The sequence below is a fragment of the Chelonia mydas genome, chromosome 26 (genome assembly GCF_015237465.2).
Source record: "Chelonia mydas isolate rCheMyd1 chromosome 26, rCheMyd1.pri.v2, whole genome shotgun sequence".
NCBI classification, from domain to species: Eukaryota; Metazoa; Chordata; order Testudines; family Cheloniidae; genus Chelonia; species Chelonia mydas.
The window spans coordinates 12,943,354-12,958,988 of NC_057859.1; the positions used below are offsets into that span (position 1 = coordinate 12,943,354).

General features: G+C 56.8%; 1 protein-coding gene across 3 annotated transcripts in view; it reads left to right on the forward strand.

The window, feature by feature from the left end:
* The window catches only part of KCNIP3 (potassium voltage-gated channel interacting protein 3), an 81,557-nt gene that overhangs the window by 38,764 nt on the left and 27,158 nt on the right, over positions 1-15,635 (forward strand). The window lies entirely within an intron of this gene.

Below are 15,635 nucleotides of genomic sequence, written 5' to 3' on the forward strand. Positions count from 1 at the left end.
TTAATGTTCACTAGAATCATAGAATCTCAGGGTTGGAAGGGACCTCAGGAGGTCATCTAGTCCAACCCCCTGCTCAAAGCAGGACCAATCCCCAATTTTTGGCCCTAAATGGCCCCCTCAAGGATTGAACGCACAACCCTGGGTTTAGCAGGCCAATGCTCAAACCGCTGAACTATCCCTCCCTCACGTGTCTGAATCCATCCCCCCAGCTTCTGTTCAGTGTTCACCAGCTCCTCCCAGGCAGCCCCCAGCGGCTTTCAGAGCCCCAGCAAAATCCTGCCAGTAGCAGCTTCTCCATGAAACTCTCTCTGCTTTCCAAGCCCCACACCGAGAGGAGAAGCCATCGGACGGAAATAATCCCCCCTCGGCTCGGTCGGGTAACAGACCGTGTTTTCTAGCCTATCGGCTGCAGTCAAAGATTCTCCGCTCCTGAGGCTTTCTCAGCTGGGATTCCTGGCTGGGGGCTCTGTAGCTGGAGCTGCCAACTGTCTAGCTGACTGTCTCAGCAGGAGGAGCAACTCCTGCCTCGTGCATGGATGTTCCCGCAGGATGTTTGCACTGTTGGCTCTGGCACTGGGCGGTGAAAACGTCTGTCGAGCGACATATGCACGGTCGTGAAAAACGCATCATGGACCGTGAAATCTGGTCCTCCCCCCCCTCCCCCCCCCCCCCCGTGAAATCTGCTCTTTTGTGTGCTTTTACCCTATACTATACAGATTTCACGGGGAGACCAGCATTCCTCCAACTGGGGGTCCTGACCCAAAAGGGAGTTGCGGGGGGGGGGGTCACAAGGTTATTTTAGGGGGGTCGCGGTATTGCCACCCTTACTTCCCTGCTGCCTTCAGAGCTGGGCTCCCGGCCAGCAGCCACCGCTCTCCGGCTGCCCGGCTCTGAAGGCAGCACCAGCAGCAGTGGAGAAGTAAGGGTAGCAGTATTGCAACCTCCCCCCATAACCTTGGGACCCCCCCCCCCACAACTCCTTTTTGAGTCAGGACCCCGACAATTACAACACTGCGAACTTTCAGATTTACATTGCTGAAATCATGAAATGTGCGATTTTTAAAATCCTACTGTGACGGGTTCGGTCACAGAGACCCCCTTGGGACCATCACCTGACGTGCTAGAATTACCTCTGAGCCCGTTTTCCCTGCTAGCTTGGGACTCCAGAGCCCTGCCTTGTTGAGCCAGACACGCCAGCCTGCTGCAACACAGACCCAGGGTCTGAACCAAGCCCCCAAAGCTGCGGACTTAACTGAAAACCACTCAGTAGGTCACCTATCTCCAACACCCAGACACCCGGTTCCCAATGGGATCCAAACCCCAAATAAATCCGTTTTACTCTGTATAAAGCTCTACAAGATAAAGTCATAACTTGTCCGCCCTCTATAACACTGATAGAGAGATACGCACAGCTGTTTGCCCCCCCGGTATTAATCACTTACTCAACCCATTGCTTCATGGCCAGGGAGGGGCCGGGGGCAGTGCAGTGGGTATCAGATGGGCTGGAAGTGGGGCCAGGAGCTGGGGAACTAGGGCCTGCACCCCAGTGTGGTAGGTAATCAGCTGCATGGGGATCTTTCTCTGATCCGATGCAGCGAGGGGTGGGGGCTGTTAGGTCCGATACGACGTCGCCTGGCTCCCTATGCACTTGTATGGAGCAGCAGAGGCCTGGGAGCCGCTCTGCATTCTTTGATCCTTGGCTGTTCCTGGGACCGGATCTACCCCTGGTGATTGCATGGGGGCTGCTGGAGGAGAGCGAGCCTGGTTTCCTAGTTAATGTGCAATCACGTGCTGTGACTTCAGGGGAATCTTGCCTGCCCGGGTCCCAGCGCGCAGAAGAGCCTGGCTAGGGAACCAGCACAGACTTTGCATGCGCCAAGTTCACCTGTGGGCCGCAGAGAACTGGCAGCCGTGGCTGTGTGGGCTAATGGGAAGGCTGGGGGAGCTGCCACACCTAGTCACACGGTGCCTGGGCAGGTCCGCGGCGCTATGGGTTCCACAGTAGCCTCCAGATGGGAGTCGGTCCAGTTCAGCAAGCAGGTGCGATCCCTCGGGGCTCCCCTCGCAAAGAGGCATGGGTGGGGACTGACCCTGCTCTCTTCAGTACCAAAGCCGCCGGCCTCTACCGTATTTAGGTTGGACATTAGGAAAAGGTTCCTAACTGTCAGGGTGGTTAAGCACTGGAATAAATTGCCCAGGGAGGTTGTGGAATCTCCATCACTGGAGGCTTTTAAGAGCAGGTCAAGCAAACGCCTGCCAGGGATAGTCTGGTTCATACTTAGTCCTGCCATAGTATAGAGGGCTGGGCTAGATGACCTCTCAAGGTCCCTTCCAGTCCTACATCTCTCTGATCCTATGTGAGGTCACTTAGCAGCTTGGGGTTAGTCTTTATACAGGGAAACATGGTCACATGTACAAAGCCAGCCTGTTACTGGTACTCCACAGGGATTTGGGCTCAGCCGGTCTGAGGTGCATCTTAAGTGGTATCTTGAATCCTGTCTGGTCAGCTATATCCCGTGTGAACCCAAACAGGTTCAATGACTGTTCAGATTTTGCATGCAGCTAGGAAAGATGATCTTGGGACTAAGGTGCTTGAGTTGAACTCACTTTTCCTGAGAAACGTTCCTGGCTCTGCTGCAGTCTCCCTTTGTGAGTTGGGGCACATCACTGACCCTGTGCCTCAGTTTCCCCATCTGTAAAATGGGGGATAAAAATCCTTCCTTGCTCTGGTCGGGTCTGCTTAGAGCCCAAGCTCCCGGGGCCAGGGCTGGTCTCTTGCTTTGTGTTTGTACAGCACCTAGCACAATGGGGCTGCAATCTCACTGAGACTAATAGTAACAGCAGTAGGGCCGCAGATGACGCATGATGACATTCAGCTTTGAGATCCCCGCCCCCCCTGCCCCCCTCCCGCATTTCCGAGGCCCAATTTGGCCCGTGTTACCCATCGACCGCCTGTGTTAAGTACACGATTGGCTGGGACCCAGGGACACAGCTAAACACACAACAATAAAACCAAGTAAATATTTGCAGCCATTAGAATGGGGCAGGGAGCTGATTGATTACCTTCGATCCCGCTCCCCTGCCCCCCCAATGGAACAATACTTGCTTACTCATACTTTATTAAAAACAACCTCTTTCCTTTTTGCTCTTTAATAATTCACGGCGCTAATTGTCTAGAAACGCAAACTTTAAAATGCCAACTCAGTGAGTTCATCTCCACACGCCCCCCCCCCCGGTTCCCCACAGCTCTCCATCCGTCACGTTCTATGCGCTCTCCTCTTTTTGGTCTCACTTTCTTCCCTCTTTTTCTCCCGCCCCTTTCATTTCTCCTCCTCCCTGCCTTCAATGAGAGAGGCAAAGGGGAACGAAGCCTACCAGGCTGCATTAGCCGCCCCGTCGCTGATTATGATTAGCCCCGGATCCGCGTCAGGCCCTGCCTGCAAAGGACTGTTAGAGCAGAAATAAACATCGCTCGGGTTTCGCTTAAACACGCAACTCGCTAACGAAAGCCGCAGCTAATTGAGTTAAAAGGCTTTCTCAAAGAGTAGCACCGGGATCCGCTGCTGATGAAATCCAAGCTGTGGTAATTAGTGTGGGGGGCGATCAAATACAACTTTTTTTTTTTTTTTATGGCCTGGTGCAATTTGACAGCCAGCTGCTCCTTTCCCTTCTAAAATGTCATTTGCCTCTTTTGGTTTCAGGTGACACCAGGAGAATAAAGTGGGTTAAAAGAGGACTGGCCTTTTAACCGGGGAGGCGGGGTTTGCAAGTAACTCCACCCCTTTAGGAGGAGCCTGCGAGGGGAGGAGAGAGAAGAAGACCCAGGTGTCTTTCCCTTTCAGGCCCTTTACCACGAGAGGGGAGATTCTCCCCACGCCCCGCTGGAAATCTGTCCTTCATGGTTCCTCCCCTGGGCTCCAAGGCTCCTCCCAAGTGGGTGGAGCGACAGGACCCAGCTGCTTTATTAAAGGGCCCATCCTCATGGTCCCCCCCCGTGCTCCTGGTCGGCTGCTCATTGCTGTCGAAAGCGCCACACGGCTTGTGCTCCACCAATGTCTTTCAGGGGCCCTCCCCGCCTCCATGGGCACGGGGGGACTCTCCGCCTGCTCGCTTGGCCCTTTCATAGAATCAGAGACGATCGGGGCGGGAAGGGAGCTCAGGAGGTCATCTAAGTCCAACCCCCTGCTCAAAGCAGGACCGATCCCCCAATTGTGGCCCCAGATCCCTAAATGGTCCCCTCAAGGATTGAACTCACCACCCTGGGTTTAGCAGGCCAATGCTCAAACCGCTGAGCTATCCATCCCCCCCGCCCCCCTGCTTTTATTCCTGGTGTCGCAAAGACAGGGGAGCCAGCCCGTTAAGAGGGAGCCCCGTAGACTGTGTCCTGGCAGGGGCAGGCGTGTTCCCACCACACGCTCCCTTCGGTAGCCTGACGAGGAAATGGATAGCAGGCAGAAAGAAGGAACGTGGGTCAGAGTCGGGGTCCACAGTGGCGGATTTAGAGTTAGTGGGGCCCTGTGCGCAGCTTCATTGTCGGGGGGGGGGGTCCCCAGGGGACCTAGCCAAGAAAAAGAACATTCTCTCTTATCTCCCCCCCCCCCCGTTTTTCATTCTTTTTTTCTTCATCTTCCTCCTATATTACAAGTAATGGGAAGTAAATGAAAACAAAGCGAGGTACCTTGATTGGGGCAGGGGTTGGGGTGTGGGAGGGGGTAAGGGGTACGGGCTCTGGGAGGAAGTTTGGGTGCTGGGTGCAGGCTCTGGGCTGGGGCAGGAGGTTGGGGTTGGGGTGTGGGAGTGGGTAAGGGGTACGGGCTCTGGGAGGAAGTTTGGGTGCTGGGTGCAGGCTCTGGGCTGGGGCAGGAGGTTGGGGTTGGGGTGTGGGAGTGGGTAAGGGGTACGGGCTCTGGGAGGAAGTTTGGGTGCTGGGTGCAGGCTCTGGGCTGGGGCAGGAGGTTGGGGTTGGGGTGTGGGAGGGGGTAAGGGGTGCGGGCTCTGGGAGGAAGTTTGGGTGCTGGGTGCAGGCTCTGGGCTGGGGCAGGAGGTTGGGGTTGGGGTGTGGGAGGGGGTAAGGGGTGCGGGCTCTGGGAGGAAGTTTGGGTGCTGGGTGCAGGATCTGGGCTGGGGCAGGAGGTTGGGGTTGGAGTGTGGGAGGGGGTAAGGGATGCGGGCTCTGGGAGGAAGTTTGGGTGCTGGGTGCAGGCTCTGGGCTGGGGCAGGAGGTTGGGGTGCAGGAGGGGGGCAAAGGGGCAGCGCTTACCTCGGGTGGCACAGCTCCCAAAGCGACCGGCACCCCACCCCCCCCCCGGTAGCAGCTCCTAGGCGGGGTGGGTCAGGGGGTCTCCGCACACCACTGCCTGCAGGTGCCGCCCCGCAGCTCCCATTGGCCACAGTTCCCTGCCAATGGGAGCTGTGGAGTCGGCACGCGGGACGAGGGAGCACACGGAGGCACCCCCCCTGCAGGGGCCGCTGGGACATGCCAGTTGCTTCCGGGAGCGGTGCGGCATGAGGGAGGCAGCGCGGGCAGGGAGCTGCCTTAGCCCTGCGGCCCTGCGGCTGGCACGTCTCTGCGCTCCCCTTGGGGGCGGGGGGCAGCAGGTCTGGGTGCACTGCCCAGGGCAGGGGCCACCGCATGGTTTGTTTCATGGTAAATCCTCTCCTGGGGGTGCAATCCAGTGCCCCGTCTCCAATGGTGAAGAAACCTTATAATGGGATATCAGTGGAATAACGTGCACATAGGGAAGTTGCTTCTTGCACCCACCAATCAAGAGTTGACTTCTCTTTATTTGTCTCCTGGCAGTGCCTAGAGGCCAGGAACGCATTGTGCTGAGTGCCGGACAGTCCTATCACAACCTCGGGGCTTATGTCCTGATGCACCAGAGTTTATATCCCTTCCCTGCATCGGGTAGCTCGTTAGCATATAGACATGTCTAATCCTTTGTATAGAAGTATCTGACCTCCTTTGTCAAGCACTTTGCCATGTGCAAGCACTACGAACGAGCTGGATAGTCTCGTTCTTTGATTCTTGCTAAGCTCTTAGCCTGTGTGAACTCTTGTGGAGGTGAGTTCCGCAGGTTAACCGTGCAACGGTGTGAAATAGCCGCTGCTTTTCTCAATATTAAAATTGAGGCCTTTTGATTGCATTCGATCTCCTTCCGCCATTCTTGTATTATGAGAGAGGAAAAAGAGGTGTGCCCTTGGCCTACTGGGCAGAGCACTCAACGGGTGCTTGGGATATTTGGGTTTTATTCCCAACTCTGCCACTGGCTTGCTGGGTGACCTTAGGTAAGTCACTTCCCCCCTCCGTGCCTCAGTTTCCCCATCTGTAAAAGCGCTTTCCTCCTTTGTAAAGTGCTTTGAGATCTACAGCTGAAAAGTTCTATATCAGAATACTATCCCAATCATTATTTTATAGACCTCTACCGTATCCTCTCTTATGAGACTCCTCCCTACTTTTCAGTCTCTCTTTGGTGGAGATTATTTCCAGCTCCCTTATAATTGTTGTCCCCCATCTCTAAGCCTCCTCTGTTGTGCCCTGTTTAAGATGGGGTGATCCCTACTGACCCTGGTTGATTTATACATGGGCAGCCTTCTATTGTCCCTACCTTTTCTTAGGCAGCCTAAAACTTTGTTTGCTTCTATTCTCTGCCCCTGCTGCTACGGAGCTCTTCACTAAGCTGTCCACAATGAAGCCCAAGGCTCTTTCCTGAGTGCTCACCATTAATTTAGAGCCTATCACTCCGAATGAGTAAAAATATCTGCAGTAGCAGGGCCTGAAGGTTAGGAGAAGCATCCGCAAATGGCTCTTACGCTAATCACTTTGGGAAATCATCCCTAAAAACAGCCCGCGGGTTTGGAAGCCGGCTCCCATTCTGTGCAGGGAACCAAAGGATTAAGCCTCTTCTTCGCCACCCAGATTCAGGGCTGTTGGGAGGAGCCACTTTGGTGCTGGCATGGATTAGATAGAGCAGCCTTGGGGTGGCTCTAATTTATAGCTGCTTGTGGGGCCTAGAATCTCGGCAGCATCAGGTGCTAAGGACACGCCCTCTCAAGGCTGCTGGGCCAGAGACTGGGGGAGAAGCGGCAGAGGACTGATTATGGCACTTTACTCTGCTTTTACCCCGGGCGATTGTCCCTGGCTAGTTGTAGTGCCGTACAGCCGCTGTAAGTTCCTGGAGCAGCATATATGGGCTGGGGACTGGGGTCGAGGGCAGCGGGGAATCTCTCTCCTGCCACACTTTTGCCTAGCTCTGGCCTGCCTGCCCTGTTCCCCAAGCTCCCGGAGCTGCAGTGACCTTTCTCTGGCCAAGGAAGACCTGACGGGGGCCCTATGAACGCTTCCAGCTTAGCCCCTCTGTAGAGCGATGTCCTCTCAGCTCCGCCGGCTGCAGCCCACCCAGCCTCTGCGATAGCCCAGGGAGCCAGAGTCCAGCCCCTGCAGCACACGCCTGGCTGTCCTGCAGGGCAGAATTCAGAGCGCTCCGAGGATGATGCAGACTGCACTGTGACGAGCCTTTGCACGCACTGCTTCTGCCCTACGCTCCCTTCCTCGGAGGATCTCAAAGCGCGTTGCAAACAGGAATTCCCAAAGTCTCACAGCCCTGTATGTGCGGCGTGACAGTCCCATCTGCTGGGGAAGCCCCCGCGGCCTTATCCACTCAGGACATCCACCCGTATCTGCCAGGCCTACGTCGTCACCCCCCTTTGCAGAGGAAACTGATCACACGTTCGGGGCTGGATGAACCTTTTGTGAGCCCGGTGCCAAACGTATCTGTGGGCCCCCATGGGAGCAATGGCGCCTGGCATGGGGAGGTCAGTCCCCAGAGCTAGGGGCCAGCCAGAGGCAATGGGGCACGGCAGGGGAAGCCCCGCTCCGCCCAGCCCAGTGCGAGGGCACTAGTTACGAACTGGCAGTTGCCAGATGCACAGTGGCAGGCCCCTTGCCTTCTGGGGTGGGCCCACGCTACGCCACACAGCCCCCCCCAACACCTCATCACTCCCTATGCCCAGAGCCCCCCTGGACCCACTATGCCCAGCGCCTCCCCCAGATCCCCCTCACACAAATGCACAGCGCCGTGCACAACACCACCCCTGCCCACAGCCCCACCACAACTGCCCAGCACCCCCCACAGAACCCCCACTCCCTTGTGCCCCAACACACACAGATCCTCCCCACCCCTTCACAGCCCAGCACCCCCAGACCTCTCACAGACCCACTCCCCCCGGCCCTGCCTCCCGGCCGCACTCACCAGCCCTGCTGGGAGGCGACTGTGTCTGCCGGGATGAGCCGGCAGCACAGCCAGGGCTGGTCCCGGGGCCGGGAATCGCCCCTCGGGAGTGGCGTGATTAGCCAGGCCACAGCCTGCCCCGGCTGGACTCCCTCAAGACACCTTGCCTGGAGGGGCCCAGCCAAGCCCCCCACACTGTCTCCCCGCCCGGCTGAGATTGGCCAGGCTTCTGCCCCAGTCCCAGGTGGCTCAGCTCCAGGGAGACAGGCGGGCCCCACAGATGGTGGGAAGCCGAGACTGCCTGGAGCCGGGGTGCACTGGGGTCCGGCCGGGGGGCAGAGAGGAGCAGGGGGTGGGGCCGGGGTGGGAGAGGAGCCCTCGGCCAACCAGCGGGCAGGCCAAGAGGAGCAAGCAGTGGGCGGGGGGAGCCAGTGGGGTTTCAGGGCACGGTGCAAGTGGTGCAGGCCGGGGCCCCTTCCGAGCACGGGCCGGCTCCATGGAGCCACTGTGAGCCCGGCACTGCACACGCTGACTCAGAGGCATCTCCTCTCTTAGCTTTCCCTAGACTGTCTCCAAGGTCCGAGAAGTCCTGCAGCGTGTCCTATTCCCCTGCTGCACTCGGCTGTAACCCGGGTTCGTTTCAGGGAACCGTGGGTGCCAGGAAGGGGTTGTGCCCACCGCTCATTGTGTGTCATGTGTCAACCCCCTCTGTGCCCAAGCCGCTGAGGACAGGAGCCTGCTACCGTGATTAGCTCGGGGAGTTAGTTCCTGTTCAGCTGGTGTTCTTCGTTCTGTGGGTCCTGGGCTGGATCCCCAGCAGTGGCCAAGTTGCTAGTCATTGCACCTGGCTGGAGCCGCAATGCCAGGATCCCTAAGGGCTGTTAGAGGAGAGGGGAAGAGAATTTCCTGCCGAGCTCTCGCAGAGGTACGGGGGGCTGGGGTCCCCTGTTTGGGGAAGGGATCCAGAGAAGTCTGTTAGGTGAGGAGGAAGGTGAATGGGAGAAGGGCAGGTGCGGAGGGAGAGAATGAGAAAATTTTTGGATACGGTTCAGCTAATCATTTGAGTCCTTCACGGCTCATCCAGACTGAACCGCCAAGCTTTTTAATGGCCTATCCATCAGCGCGCATCCTTCCCCGCAGCCCCATCTCCAGCTTCTCACATGGCGATGAGCAGATGGACGCTTGATTGCCGGGGGCTCTTCAGTGTTAAAGCGGGGGGGAGGGGAGGAGGGCTCCTGAGAATCCCCCCTTCACCTCGGAGATTCCCTCCGGCTTTTCCAGGCTGTGGCAGACTGAGTGAGCTGAGTCCGGGATCAGGCAAAATCCAGCATCTTGGCTTCTCTGAAGAGTGAAGGGGAGGGATTCCTTGGGGAGTGGAGTTCTGGGTGGAGGAGTCTTAAGCGAGGCTGATGTAAGCAAATCTGGGACCTGCTGCAACGCTGTTCAGCTGGGGGTGGGGAGCAGTCCCAGCTGTAACATCCTTGCAAACCTCCCCTTATCCTCGCAGGTGGGAGGTCACGTGCAGGACTGGGGCTGAGAAAGGGCTCGAGCGGCGGTTCCATCCTGGACTCACCCCTCCCCTCGACCAGTGTGGAGAGGCCCAGGTGCTAGAGAATCCCAGGGCTGGAGGAATAGTGGATGGAGGTTTTCCTTATTTAGCAGGGCCCCAGCCAGCGCAGCCATAAAGGGGGAGACAGGAGCGGTAGCTTATTAGCAGCCCAGGGCTCTGTCAGCCCCCATTCCACACCCACGTGCCTTTGGCACGCACACAGGCTGAGCCAGACCTGGTCCTCCAACTCAACGCAAAAGCCAGCAGGTCAGTGTGGAGGGCTTTTATTACATTTGCTGACACCTTCCTCCTTGGTACTGGGAGTCGGAACGTAAAGGAAAAGGAGTCCAGGGACTTGAGAACCCAGCGTGGTGCCTAAAGTAGAAAGTGAATCATCTTTTCTATGTGCGTTACGGCAGTGGTTAGCGATCGGGTCCCATTGCGCTAGGCGCTGAACAAACACACAGTGATAGATGGTCTCTGCCTCAAGGAGGTTACGGTCTAAATAGATCAGATGGGGGGGAGGGGTGAAGAAGCACAGGGAGATGCAGTGACTGCCCACAGGTCACCCCGGAGGCCAGAGGCCAAGTTGGGACTAGAACTAGGTCTCCTGAGTCCCAGTCTAGTGCTCTATCTGCTGGATCACCTTGCGTTTTTCTGACTCCTTCTCCCAAGGTGCTTTGCAGTCTCTCTCTCGATAATACTGCTGAAATGCAGCCGCTTCTGGGCTGGAGGGCAGCAGCCAGGGAACGAGAGATGCAGCAGGCAAGGGGGATTTTGGCCAAGGCCACTGGAGTAAACCCCAACTCTTAGGAGAGGTATGGGGAGGTATTGAGCATCCACACACAGCCAGCAGGCACACAGGTTTCCTTGTGGTCTCCACTGAAAGCCTCACCCTGGCAGCTGGGGGGCATTTATCCCCCCAGGGAAGGAAGAAGAGGACACTGCCTGGCTTTGAACCTGTGATCCCAGAACCTGCTTCTCTGCTGGCGTTCCCTCTGTAGCAAGAGTGGGAGGTTTCCCATTGCCTAGCAGGTAGACAAGGCGAAGGGGGCTCAGGGCCAGATTCTCAACCGATGTGAATGGCCACTGAGGATCTGGCACTGGGCATTTCTAACCTGAGCTTTAAGCCATAGGTGCGTCTACACTGCAAAGAAAAGCCACCGAGGTGCAGAGTCCAGCTCAATGGACTCGGGTGGGAGGGCCAAAACGAGCCGTGTGGGGTTCCCACTCGGGCCGGAGCCTGGGCTCTGGGACCCTCTCCTGGCTACGTTTCAGAGCCCGAGCTCCAGCCGGAGGGACCACGGCTCCTTTTGGCTCCACAGCCTGAGTCACCTGCCCTGGGCTCTGAGCCGCGGGTTTCTCTTTGCAGTGTAGATGCACCCGGGGAAGTTTCCTGGATCATGGGGCGCTCGGGATGGGGAGGGGAGCGTCCGGCAGGGAAGCTGCGAAGAGTTCCCGTGGGGTCTGTCCCGCCGGTTAGAGGGAGGGCCAGAGGCTGCGAGCGCAGTGGCAGGGGACTGCCTGATGGGCTCTGGCGCGCCCTGCGGCCGGGGCACGGGGATTTGGCAGCAGCTTGTGGCGTGGGACGGCGTGGAGGAGTGAATGCGAGAGTCCATCTCTCCACCGTGGCTTTTCCCCCTTCCCATGCTTCCTAACGAAACCGCCAAAGCACTCCCACCACTGGCTGGTCTAGCAGCCAAGCCCGCAGAGCACCGGTTCCCACAGGGCCTAGGCGCTGGGCTCGTGCTCTCTGCCCCTGCCCTCCCCGTCTCTCTCGCTTCCCTCCCCGGGGGCTTCTGGCCCTCGCGGTTCTTTATCCGCCTCCCCAGCCCCAAGCCGGAGCGCTCTCCCCACTCCTCCCAGCCACCTCTGGGGCTCAGCTTTTCCCTGCCCACCCCCCGGCCTCTCTGTAAGGCTCTCGGCAGCTGCCTTTGGAAGGGATCCAGGGAGGGTTATTTTGCAGGCGGCTTCATGCCAACTACCCTCTGTATCCCAGACCCTGGCCCCCTTCCCCTTGGTGCAGACCTATGCCATGCCCCCCTCCCCCCACATCATTCTCCAGCTAATCCTGCTGGCCTCCTCCCACAGCCCCGGCTCTGCCTGCTGGAGAGGAGGGTACGTTGCCAGAGGGGAGGGTACGTTGCATCTAGGTTCTGCTGTTCTTCACCTGCATTTCCTCTGCAGCCACTGGCAGAGGGGAACTGAATGGCAAGGGAGGTGAGAGATCCCAAGGAAAGGGATCCTCCCCACCCCCAGCCCCATCTAGCTTGTGCACTGGGAGCGCCACTCCCCCCCTGCTTGAAGTCGGCGCTTGGCTGGTGGGCAATGGGGAGGAGCAGCCTCCCGGCATGAGCAAACATCCCCTCATTGCAAAGAGCATTGCTTGGCCTCAACCACGCTGCTGCATCAGTCCTGGCTGCAGCATGCTTCTCGCTAAACTTATGTCCCTGAGGGGCTTCGGCACCCAAACGACCCATCCCCACATGGGAAGCCTTAAGTCTGATGGCCTTGCAGCCATGGGACAGCAATTACCATTGCCTCTCTGAGCAATATGCTTCCTGGTGCCCTAGCCCGGAGCTCATGGGTCTGGTTCTCTCTTACTCCCTTCCTGTGCTTGGGGCAGGGAAGTAGGGGATGGGGGATGGTGGCTTTAAGCCACCTTTGGTCTTCCCATGTTTCAAGGCTCTTCAGAGCCCTGCCTGGCCTCCAGCATAATTTAGAGCAGTCACATGGCTGCTCTAACTTGCATTCTGCTTCTCAGGGCCCTTCTGTTGGGGCATTCTGGCCACACTGGGGACTGGGAGCAGGGCAGGTGGGGAGCCCCTAATACCAGACAGGAAGCCCCCCTGCACAGCGGTGTTCCCAGAAAGCTGCCTGCTGTCAGGCAAGCTTAGCATAAGTGAGAATCAGCCCTCTGCGCTCTCCTGTACGTTACTGGTTGCATCTCCCATCCTGTTCTGACAGCTGCAAACAAACCTCCCCCAATACCAGCCTCTGACAAAGTTTCTAAGTCAAGCTTTCGGTCTCAGCGGAAAAAAGAACCCGAACCCCAAATTGGCAGGCAGTCCCCAGCAGGCAAGATTCTGGGGGGAGAGGCTCCAAGCCCCATCCATTAAACCAATTGGCTGCTGCAGCTGCTAATGCAGACTTGCTTGGAGACGATTGGAGGCTGGCATTTTTATCCATTTAAACATCTTTAATATTTTACAATGAGAGAAACAGGGATCAATGTCTTGTTTATAGCGCCGCATTCATGGGGAATTGCTCCAGGCTTTTGTCCTTTGCAAGCGGATTTCCCGGGAGGAGGGATGTGTAGGAATGGGGTGAATACCCAGCCACGGAGTGGGTGTGTTGAGAGCTCAGCTGCTTTCTCACTGAAATAATAATAATTTGCACTTTGCAGCTCTCATGCTGCGGGACGGGAAAGGACTATTTAGCTTAGACGGGCGATGAATAAGGGATGACATGATAGACAAATATAAAATCATGAATGGTTTAGAGAAGGTCAGTCAGGCACTCTTATTTGCCTTCCCTCCTAACACAAGGACCTGACCAAATTAGAAGGCAAACACGTTGCGAGCTGTTAAAGGCTATTTCTCTGCCTCATGTGTAATTAACCTGTGGAACTCCTGGCCAGTGGATGTCAGAGGGAAAGAGGTCAAAAAGGGGTTTGTTGTTTATGGCCTTGATTCAGCCTAGTTTTAAGCATGTGCGTGTCTTGTTGATTTCAATGCAATTTATTTGCTTACTTGAGTACTGGGAGGAATCGGGGCCTAAATTAATTTTTTAAAAACAGCTACATGCTAAAAATGTATGAAGGATATTAACCCGCTGGGGCTGGGGATAGGAAGAATCTGTCTTCTATGCAAGAGTTATTGGATGGTTCTGTGTTACGGAGATTATACAGATTCTTCTGAAACATCTGGGGGGAGTGTACAGGATTAGATGGACCTCGTGTCTGATCGGGTCACTTCTTCCTAGTGTCCCATCTTATAAAGTGCACGTGTGAGTAATCTATAGATCTGTGCAGAGTGACTGAAATGCAGCCACCTCTTGCATGCAACCCTGTAGGAATGGGAGGCCTGGGGCAATGGTACCCTGGGACAAACACTTTTGCTAGATCATTTGTGTCCCATGTGGAGTCATAATCTCGCTGATTGCCCGCTGGAGTCAGTGGGTGGGGTTATAAGTGCCGAGAGGTTCATAAATCCTCGGCCCGATCGTCTGTATAGATGGGTACGCAGCACGTCACAGAAGTTCTGTGCCTTTCCACGCACAGGTGAACGTCTCGCTATGCAAACAGATCTAGATACTCAGTGACCTGGGTGCACATGTCACAAGGAGGAGAACGTCCCGCAGTGCCTAGAGCTGAGCCGAGGGTGTTGCCACCTCCCCAATATGCAAGGAGGCCCAGAGACATGGGGTGCCCTCCCTTGTACTCCTGCAGCCTCACTTCCTGCGGCGGGACGGAGCGGGGCCAAGCTTGAGGGCTCAAAACTCACCAGTCAGGCCCCTCTCCCATAAATCAGGAGATTGGCTTCCCTTGCAGAAACCATGGTGGGTTTCCGTTCTGTCTGCACAGACTCACTGGAGTTATTGCACACGAGTGGGGACAGAATCTGGCCCACTGCAACGCCAACTGTAAAGCGGGTGCGTGCTTTAGGGATCGCTGACCTGGCTCTCTTACCGTAGTTCCCATCAACGCGTCAGCTAGAATGGATCGTCTCTTACCTGTGGATTCCTGGAGTAGCAGCATCCCAGTGCCCCTCACATGCCACCCAGCTCCCTGCTAACGCCCCTGGGGACCCTACTCGCTACTTCGTGCTATGCTGCCATTCCACTTGTGATCCTGTTGCACTGTCTGGCCTTGTCTCCTGCAGCACGTGTGAACATGCGTGGCACACGGCCATGTGTGCATGCAGTGTTCATGATCTTTGCATGTTTTATATCTGGGGCCCTACATCCGCTTATGAATATCTGCACAACCTTATGCGTGCGTGCAGGGCGTGTGTGTGAAATACTGAGCATGTCCCTGGGTCCATCTCCTGTACAGACCCACTGCGCTCTGTTGTGTGACATTAGGAGCATTTTATCTCCTGGGCTTGTGGAATAGTGGGGTGTGGCCTGGCAGAAGTACAGTCCTGCAGCCTTAAAATCCAGGCTGCCCTGCAGAGAGAGAGCAAGTGATTTGTCTGTCTCACAGGAGCTCGCAGTTGGTGAATAACGTTCCCCTGCAAGGTAGAAACTCCACTGCAGGGCATGGGAGATTTTCAGAGGTCAGGGGCCAGATCCTCAGCTGGTGCAAAGGGGCAGAACTCCAGTGGAGTCAGTGAAGCCCCCCTCCCCCCCCACCCCGTTTATACCCAGGGAGAGTGCGGCCCCCATGATTGTATTGCAATGGGGAGGAATCGTCTGGGATGCTTCCTGCATCCCCAGAGTTTAGCTGTGCTGTGCGCACTCGATCGCCTTTCATTCAACTGCTGGTGCCCGCCTCGGTTCTGCTCTTCCTTCCTCCAGCGTTGCTCCCTTGGCCCCAGGGGAGTTGCTTCTGATTTACCCCAGGTCGGTGAGCTCAGGGTGTCGGCACTGCAGAGTCACCTTTCCACCCGGGCTTCCCGAGCCGCTCTCACGTGCCGCGGCTTCCACACAAAACACACCAACTAAACGGCTTGTCTGCAACCGCCGGCATCGCTCGTCGCTCGGAGACGCAGCTGGGGCCCAGCGCGTCTCTCGTCTGGATCAATGCCGCCCCGCAACGAGAGACACCCAGCCAGCCTCCTCCCCCTTTCCGAGGTCTCAGGGTGTGAGTGTGCTGGGGGGAGGGAAGGGGGGGGGAGTGTGTGGAATTTTATAGC